This window comes from Miscanthus floridulus, chromosome 1 (genome assembly GCF_019320115.1).
Source record: "Miscanthus floridulus cultivar M001 chromosome 1, ASM1932011v1, whole genome shotgun sequence".
Lineage (NCBI taxonomy): Eukaryota > Viridiplantae > Streptophyta > Magnoliopsida > Poales > Poaceae > Miscanthus > Miscanthus floridulus.
Window position 1 is genome coordinate 190,230,673 of NC_089580.1, and position 9,955 is coordinate 190,240,627.

A 9,955-nucleotide genomic window follows, 5' to 3' on the forward strand; every position below is an offset into this window, starting at 1 on the left:
TTGCAATATTACTACTCACTAAGAGCTCTCAATCTTGCTACTCTAAAGAGCTCCACTAGATGAACTTAAAATAACAAAGCAAGCTCTCAATTCTAATTACACTAAAGAGCTTACCACAACTAGTTTGTAAGAATATAAATGAGTGAGTAGGGTGATTATACCACCGTGTAGAGGAGTGAACCAATCACAAGGTGAATATTAAATCAATCACCGGGAGAATACCAAATGGCAAGAGACAACCAATTTTCTTCCAAGGTTCACATGCTTGCCAACACGCTATGTTCTCGTTATGTCGACCAACACTTGGTGGTTCAGCGGCTAAGAGGTGTTGCACAGACCTCATCCACATAATTTGGACACCGCAAGAACCTACCCATAAGTGAGGTAACTCAATGACACGAGCAATCCACTAGAGTTATCTTTCGGCGCTCTGTCGGGGAAGGTACAAATCCCCTCACAATCACCAAAGATGCCCACGAACAATCACCGACTCATGCCAATCCTCCTCCGCTGCACCAAGCCGTCTAGGTGGTGGCAACCACCAAGAGCAATGAGTGAATCCCGCAGCAAAATACGAACACCAAGTGCCTCTAGATGCAATCACTCAAGCAATACACTTGGATTCTCTCACAATGATGATGAAACAATGATGGAGGTGAGTGGGAGGGCTTTGGCTAAGCTCACAAGGTTGCTATGTCAATGCAAAATGTTCAAGAGCATGAGCTTGAGCCGACCATGGGGCTTAAATAGAAGCCCCCATGAAATAAAGCCGTTGTACCCCTTCACTGGGCACAACACGGGGTGACCGGATGCTCCGGTCAGTTCGACTAGATGTAGGACCCCAGCGTCCGATCACCCGATGCTTGCCATGTGTCATCGGCTTCAAACACCGATCGCTCGATCTCAACGGTCAAGTGATGACCGGACACGTCAATTAGAAAGTGACCAAACGCAGGCCCCAGTGTTCGATCATTTCTAGTAAGGTTCCAAACGTGAAATTTCACGACCGGACGTGTCCGGTCATGCTCGATCGGACTCACCCGGTGTCCGGTCACTCAACGTTTCCTCTGTGCGCCTCACGTCAGCGTACATCAGCACTGACCGGACGCACCTTGCCAGCGTCCGGTCACTCTTCGCGCTAGCATCTGGTCACAAGACCGAGGCGCGTACTCACTGCTGCTACTGACCAGACTCAGAACCCCAGCGTCCGATCACTGCACCACCAGCATACGGTCACTCTGTGAACCCCTGTCTTTTCTGTATAGGGCACCGGTGGCATCGTCGGACTATCCGCACTCTGCTGGTGAAGTTTCTAACCCTTGCTCAAATATGCCAACCACAAAGTGTATCACCTTGTGCACATGTGTTAGCATATTTTCATAAGCATTTTCAAGGGTGTTAACACTCTACTAGATCCTAAATGCATATGCAATGAGTTAGAGCATCTAGTGGCACTTTGATAACCACATTTCAATACGAGTTTCACTCCTCTTAATAGTACGGCTATTTAACCTAAATATGACCACACTCGCTAAGTGTCTTGATCACCAAAACAAAATAGCTCCTACTATTTATACCTTTGCCTTAAGCCTTTTGTTTTTTTCTTTCTTCTTTTCAAGTTCAAGGATTTGATCATCACCATGCCATCACCATCGTCATGATCTTCGCCATTGCTTCATCACTTGGAGTAGTGCTACCTATCTCATAATCACTTTGATAAACTAGGTTAGCACTTAGGGTTTCATCAATTAACCAAAATCAAACTAGAGCTTTCAGAGCTTACCCCTTCCTTACATCCATTTCTTTCATTCTTTCCTCATTTCTCTACTTATGTTGCAGGAGATATTCTTGAGAATGTGGATGTGCCCCCTATTGCTACGCAAGTGCACTGTGGAGATGGATTCTGTGGCTCCAATAGTGTTGAAATTATGAATGATTTAGAGCCATATGAGATGGCAAGGGCTCTTGATTCTGATGATGATCGCCTTGTTGGAGAGCTAACAGAGAGTGATGTTGAGATACTGAGGCGTATCTTTTCCGACCGCCATGATCCAAGAGTTTACAAGTTTAGCGATCTTGCTCATTCCGATCAGGCGCATGCAGAAGGACATGATGATGAGCTCCTAGAAGCTCCTGAGGCTGGCACTAACATAGTAATTGAGAATGGGAGGGTATTCAAGGACCTCCCTGCATTGAAGAGGTGGTTGTAGGCGTTTGTAGTGATACGAAAGAGACCTTACAAGGTCTTGCATTTATATGCGGAGCGCCATTACACAGTTGTGTGTGATAAGGAACGCTGCCCATAGAGGGTTTGTGTAAGGAAGCAAAAGGTCACCGAAAAGTGGAAGATCACAAAAGTTGTCGGACCACACAATTGTGCTGACCATGAGCTAACACTGAAGCATCGGCAGTTGACATCTACCCTTATTGCCAAGCGGTTGATGGGAATATTATAGGGAGAACTTAACATGAAGGTTAGGACAATTATCAAGACCGTTGAGACGTTGTATGGAGGTTATGTGATAACTTATGGTAAAGCTTGGAGGGCTAAGCAACGAGCGTGGAAGATGATATATGGGGACTGGGAGAATGGATACAAGCAGCTGCCAGTACTCTTCAATGCAATCAAAGCGGTGAATCCAGGCATGTATTATGAGTATATCCCAAAACCAAATGCATGAAAGGATGGGAGGCAGATATTCTTCCATGCTTTCTGGTGCTTCCCTCAGTGTGTCGAGGCCTTTAGGCACTGTCGCCCTATCTTCTCCATTGATGGTATGTTCTTGATTAGCAAATACCAAGGCACACTTCTTATAGCCATATCCTGCGACGCGAACAACAAGTTGGTTCCTTTGACATTTGCTTTAGTTGATAAGGAGAACAATGACAGTTGGGGATGGTTCTTGAGGCTACTCTAGATACATGTGGTTGGGCCTGGCAGGGAGGTTGGCATCATATCTAATAGGCACCGGGGCATACTTAATGTCATGCGAGAGCAGATAGAGGGGTATGCACCTTTGCACCATCGTTGGTGTACTTAGCACCATTGTTGGTGTACTTAGCACCTTGCCGAGAATCTACTCCGGAAGAATGGTGTGAAGGACAACTTTGATATGTTCTAGGAGGTTGCTCGACTACTTGAGGACAAGTACTTTCAGAAAAAGTTAGAGCAGGTCAGAACCGTATCAAATGCAGAAGGTAGACAATGGCTCATAGGTTTAATGAGGGATTTGAAGAAATAGACAAGAGCTCAAGACGTCGGTGGATGGAGGTATGAGTTTTAGTGCAGCACATGGCGGGCGTGGCCGGTGGTGGCACGGCGCCAGTGTGGCGCGGGCGAGGCCGAGCTCGGGCGGCACAGCACGACGGGCGGCCATGGGTGGCATGGCGCGGGCGCATGGTCCGACACGGGCATAGGGCGCCGGGAAGGGCGGTCGGGCGAGGGCGAGGGCGAGGGCGCATGGGTGCGGGTGAGGACGAGGGCGCGCGGGCGCGGCCGACCGGGGGCGGGAGAGGGCACGGGCGGCGACACGGGCAGCGGCGGTGCGCTGGTTCAGGCGTGGGCGGCGACGCTATAGAGAGGGGGAGAGCAAGAGACAAAGGAAAGGAGGACCTATACATAAGGCAGCTTGGCGCCTATATCTATGGCGCCAAGCTCGGTGCCAGGGTCTCTAGCGCCAAGCTGCCTGTCATGTCACCGCCATGTCTGCGTTGAGCCCTAGAGCTCGGCGCCAACAACGATGGCGCCGAGGTGCCGAGCTAAGGGTCCAGATTTTGAAATCTTACCTCTAGGGGCAGATTAGTGAAAAATTTTCAAAAAAGGGCTAAAAATAAAAAATTTGGGCGAGCGTACGACGTCGAGCGAAACAACTAGTGTGCCCACCCACACCCACCTATGTTGGTGGGGACTACGCGCTAGTTGTCGGGGCCGTGCTCCTGGATGTAGGAGACGAGGACCAAGTCCTCCTTTGGCGTTCACGACCCCTTCTTCACGCCCTCCTTGTCACAGCACGGCGGCCATCGCCCCCTGAACCGATCGATCGTTATTGCCGCCGCACCGTCTGTCGTCGATGCAATGCCGCCGGCCAACAGTGCCGCCCCATGAACCGATCGATCGCTATCGTCGCCGCGTCGTCCGTCGTCGATGCAATGCCGCCGGCCAACAGCGACTTCCAAATAGCTAATCTAGCACGATCTCCCATAAATACCTCTCTCACAGTTGACATAACTCTTCACTGGTGTTCATTTTTTATTATTTCTATGCCTCATCTAGCTAGCTATTTACAAATTACCATTGCGGACGCCCTTATATATCATATATGCATCTTATTGTCTGAACTTATAGTCTAACGATAATGATAGGCTGAGGACATCCGTTCGTCTTGTGTGCCTTAGAAAATATCAGCCACCTGTTCCTCTCTCTCGTTCGCATGCGTGCCACAAAAAATATGAGCCACCGCTCCTCTCTTTCTTGTGGCTCCCTACCTCCGCCTTTCTCTCTCTCGACGTGGCCTCAGCACGAGCAGGCCACGACGTGGAGGCCCGAGTGGCCCTCGGCAAGGCGCATGTCGCCAACGGCCCCTGTCACGGGCGGACCAGCGCGGCAGGCCCGGCACCCTGGCTCCCCGACGGATCTAGCTCACTCTCCCACAGTCGTGTGGGCGCTGCCTCCTTGCCGCGCCGCATTGCTGCCGCCGCCGGCCCGTAACCTACAAGCGCCTTTGGGCCACTGCCTCTGGTGAACTCCACACACCAACGAACCTGCATTCTCTAAAGCAGCAAGGAGATGTTGCGCTACGCTGAAAGCGCATGTTGCAAGCATATGTTTCAAGTGTTTCACATGTTTCAGAGATACATTGCAACTTCAAATGGATGTTGTAAAAGTAGATCGGGATGTTACAAGTGTTTCAGATGAATGTTGCAAGCATTTGTTAAAAAGTGTTTCATCTGTTTCAGACATATGTTTGCAAGCGTTTTTTATCTGGATGTTGCATATGTCTCACACGTATGTTGCAAGAGTATATTCTAAATACATCTGTTTCAATCTTATATTGCAGCAAGTATTTCATGTTGCAAGTTATAAGTGTTTTATCTAGAAGTTGCATACGTTGCGGTGGTTATACACGTATGTTGTAAGTGTGTGTTTCAGCTGTTTCAGGAGTATGCTGTAAGTGTTTTATCTGGATGTTGCATATGTTGCAGTGGCTATATACATATGTTGCAAGCGCATATTTCAAATGTTTTACCTGTTTCAGACGTATGTATATATATATTGCAGCAAGTACTTTATGTTACAAGCATTTTCATTAGCAGGCATAGGAAATGAGCGCATATAGAGGCAGTCCCCACGTGCATGCGCAGCGTCATGGCGTGCGTAGGCACGCGAGCATGCAACAGGCGAGACAGGCGGCAACAGCTAGGGTGTCCGGACCGGGGGCTGGTGTCCACACGTCCGGCGCTAGCCACGCCAATAATCTAATACAAGTGGAACGAGCGTGACAACAGTGTGTGCTGAAAAAAATACGCGTATCACATACTGATTTACTAAATACCACTACAATACTCGTGTTTATGCATACATAACGTAACCTATAACAACAATTAACATCTACTCCAAGCTCTTGTTTAGTTCCCAACTTTAACACTATGCAAAAAGAAGATTCTCCGTCACATCAAATTTGCGGTACATACATGGAATACTAAAAGTAGACGAAATTAAAAACTAATTGCACAGTTTGGTTGTACTTTGCGAGACGAACATTTTGAGCCTAATTAGTCAACGATTGGACAATTATTACCAAATACAAACGAAATACTACAGTAAAAAATCTGGCACTATATAAACTTTGCACATCTAAATTTCGGCCAACTAAACGCGCCCCAATATAAAATAGGGCGCATGCGATCACATTATAGAATCACAGAGACGTCTGGATTTGGGCCCAGGCGCGGCGCGGAAATGGCAAGTATGTCCGACAGATAGTCAACCAGACAACGAGCACAGGCCCACATCAGATTAGGCCCGGTTTAGTTCCCAAAATTTTTCACCCAAATTATCACATCGAATCTTGCGGCACATGTATAGAGTATTAAATATAGACGAAAAAAAACTAATTGCACAGTTTTGTTGGAAATTACGAGACGAATGTTTTAAGACTAATTAGTTGTCTCAAGACTAATTAGTTCATGATTAGCCATGAGTGCTACAGTAACTAACATGCGCTAATGATGGATTAATTAGGCTTAATAAATTTGTCTCGTAGTTTCCAGGCGAGCTATGTAATTGATTTTTTTATTAGTATCCGAAAACCCTTCCGACATCTCCAAAACATCATATATGACATCTAAAAATTTTCATTTCGCGAACTAAACACCCCCTTGACTGGGACTGGGACAGGCCCACCCCACTCTCCCACAGGCCCACAGCCATCTTCTGGTTCTTGACGCCCGTGGCCGGCCCTCGGATTAGAGAATCCGGAAGAGCCCGGTCATTAGCTCTAGATAATCCACAGCTTTGTACGCTTAATAATTACTCTACAACCCTTTACCAACGTGTTCGCTTCGCTAATCCCCAACCCGTGTGAGCAAGCAAAAACCCGAGGGCGAGGGTTTATTCGGCAGCTCTAGCATATGAAAATGCCCAGCCCAGCATGTGCGTTATTCCTCGTGCTCGCGCATCCGGTCTGGGTTCAGCTTACCTGGCAAGCAAAGCAAAGCATCCCCCCATTTCGAAGTGGAGGCTGGAGCCGAGAGCCCAAGGCCCGAAGCCAGCTGCAGCATGGGAGTGGGAGGGGCTGTGGGCGCGGGTGCTGCACGACGCGGCCTCCGCCGCCGCGCCATGGGAGTGGGACCGGGCGCGCGCGGTGGCGCCGGCGCTGGAGGCCGCGGTGTGGGCGTGCCTCGCCATGTCGGTCATGCTCGTGCTCGAGGTGTGCTACATGAGCGTCGCCAGCTTCGTCGCCGTCAACCTGCTGCGCCGGACCCCGGAACGGCAGTACTGCTGGGAGCCCATGCCCTCCGCGACCGGGACCACCAGGGGCCAGAAGGACGATGAGGAGGCCGCGTTGGGCGGCGGCGAGGCGTACTCGATGGTGCTCGTGCAGATCCCAACGCACAACGAGAGGGAGGTGAGGCCCCGCCCCCGTGAATCTCATTATCGATCGCCACCCGCTTCTGTATGAAGAGATGCATCCAACCAACTCATTAAGAGGTTTCACATTCAAAATGCGACGGCACTCAGCCATGCAAGCATTGCTTCAATTCTAGCTCTTGTGAATTTCTCTTATATTCGAAATGCGACGGTACTAGGTTCAACTGCTTTTAGCTCTAGATTGAGTTCGGAGATTCTAACTTTCTGTGGTGCTCCGCGTCCGAATTTCTCTTATATTCAAGCTGCTTGTGTTTTTTTTTTCTTTCGTGGTGGGGAAACTTGGGGCTCTGTTTCGATGTGGAGTTTTGTCAACGATGTGTCTGCTGCTAGTTTGTAAACTGTTGCGGGGCCCACAGTGCTAACATGCCAAAAATGCAGAGCACATTGTCTTCAGCAATGTCCCAGGTAAGCCTGGACAATATGTTAAGCTGCAGCCCACGATTGCGTCTGATAGGTGGAACCGTGTGAAAGACAGAATGTTCAGTCGCCATGTTTCCTGCCTGACATGCGCCTAATTTTATTCCCGGGGGGTCAGCCTGTTCATACAAACAATTTTTTTAGACAATATGTTCATACAAACAGAGCATATGACGATGAAGGTGATGTGTATACCTTTTTCTTTTGCAGGTCTACAAGATCTCTATTGGAGCGGCATGTGCCCTTACATGGCCGCCTGACCGTATTATAATCCAAGTCTTGGATGATTCCACCGATCCATTCATTATGGTAACCCAAACTGCTGCAAGATAAGCTGTTTTTTTTTCTTTCTTTCTTTCTTTTTTTTTTTTGCTTGACTGATCCAAGCATTTCTAAAGACACATGTGCTATACGAAGGTTTTGAATCTAAGATGTAGTTCATGCATTCATGTGATGCAACATGTCAAACAGGTACTACCTAGTAGTTCTCGTGATCAATAAATAAATAAACACTCTCCTAAAATAAATAAAACACTGGATCAGCTTGGTAAGCATATGATGAGATCATATATGTGTGCTTAGCACTGCTTACTCGTATTTTTCTTGAGCTAACTGTTGCTGGAGAATACAACTCGGTGGTAGCCTGGTAGCATTAATGAACTGCATTGCAAGAGTGTGTGTGCAATTGTATCAAGCTGTAAGGAAGTGGAGCAATTTGCTATACGTTTCATAGTGAAGGCTGCTATCTGAAAAGTCAATTGTTTTTTTCCTGGAACTTGTTCTCTACTTCAACTGCAAGAAATTAATTTCATCAAACAGGACTCAGTTAATTAGCAGCCACGACCGTACAATGAGTAGACCCTTATCGAAATCAGTTAACAATATGATTTTTCCAAAATATTTCCTGTAAAATCAATAATCAGTTATTGCCTAGCAAACTCCAAAGACCCCATTTATCTTTCTTTAGCTTATTACAAGCTTTCTGTTAGTTTTCATTGAATTGACTGTTTTCTTTGTTTCTATCAATTTTGATGAAATGCAGGAACTTGTGGAGCTTGAATGCAAGGATTGGGCCAGCAAGAAAATCAACATAAAATATGAAATTCGGGAAAGTAGGAAGGGATACAAAGCAGGAGCCCTGAAGAAGGGCATGGAACATAGTTATGCCCAAGAATGTGATTTTGTTGCCATCTTTGATGCAGATTTTCAGCCTGATCCTGACTTCCTTTTAAGAACTATACCATTTCTTGTGCATAACCCGAAGATTGCTTTGGTACAGACACGTTGGGAGTTTGGTAAGCAAGCTTTCCATTTGTGTTCTGTAATGTGAGACTACGTACAGTTTTTAGCTACAAAACATTGAGTTAGGCTCATTACTGCTAATAGTTGGATGTAATTTGCTCTGCCTACGAAGGGTAATGTGGTTGTGTCTATAATTTGAAGTGAGAACTTATGTTCATTCTGATTACAGGATGTTCCTGACCTGGCCTTTGCCGGGCAATTTTGCAGTGAACTACAATATTTGCCTACTGACAAGGATACAGAAGATGTCACTAGATTATCATTTCAAGGTAAAGCAGGAATCAGGCTCATCTATGCATGCCTTCTTTGGTTTCAACGGTACGACCGTAAGAACCTATGTCAAAAGCAATCATGTGAGTTTGCAATCATATCTGACTGAAGCTTTTACAGGCACGGCTGGTGTGTGGCGGGTATCAGCTATTAGGGAAGCAGGAGGATGGAAGGATCGCACCACTGTGGAAGACATGGACTTGCTGTGCGAGCAACCCTCAAGGGATGGCAATTCCTGTATGTTGGTGATATAAGGGTGCGTCTCTCTGCACGCTTGTAGTAGAGGTGATGTTTCGATACGCATATGCATCTGCCTATATCTGTCTATTCCTGTAACAATTTTGTACAGGTTAAGAGTGAACTCCCAAGTACCTTCTGATAGGATTTACTGGATCTCTATGTGCAGATCTAGTGGGTAAAACTTGATTTAGATGAGATGACTTGCTGATGTACCTCACTAAACCGTGTTGCGGCCAAGACGCCGGTGAAATAGTAGCCACAGCGGGTCGGAGACTCGGAGTAGAGGTAGCCGTGACGCGCCTGCTAGGTCGTCGTAGGTAGCAGCAGTGTAAGCGCAGTGCTGTGGCGGCGATGGAGCCTCCCGTCGCTTAGAGCGTCCCTCTCGATCGGTCTAAGGATAGGACATCGGTGAGGGGCTGGCCGCTGCGGTGAACCTTATGTCTCGAGCCCCAGCCTCCACCTCCTATTTATTACGCTGCGCGACAGAGGCGCATCAGCCAATAGAAAGGCTGAGCGCCCCCGATCAGAGTACGGATCAAAGGCCCAATTGACCGTTGGACCAATTGGTGGAAATCA

General features: G+C 47.5%; 1 pseudogene; it reads left to right on the forward strand.

Moving 5' to 3' along the window:
- The first annotated feature begins 6,650 nt into the window (after positions 1 to 6,650).
- LOC136468681 (probable glucomannan 4-beta-mannosyltransferase 4) lies at positions 6,651 to 9,500 on the forward strand (annotated as a pseudogene).
- Positions 9,501 to 9,955: the final 455 nt, after the last annotated feature.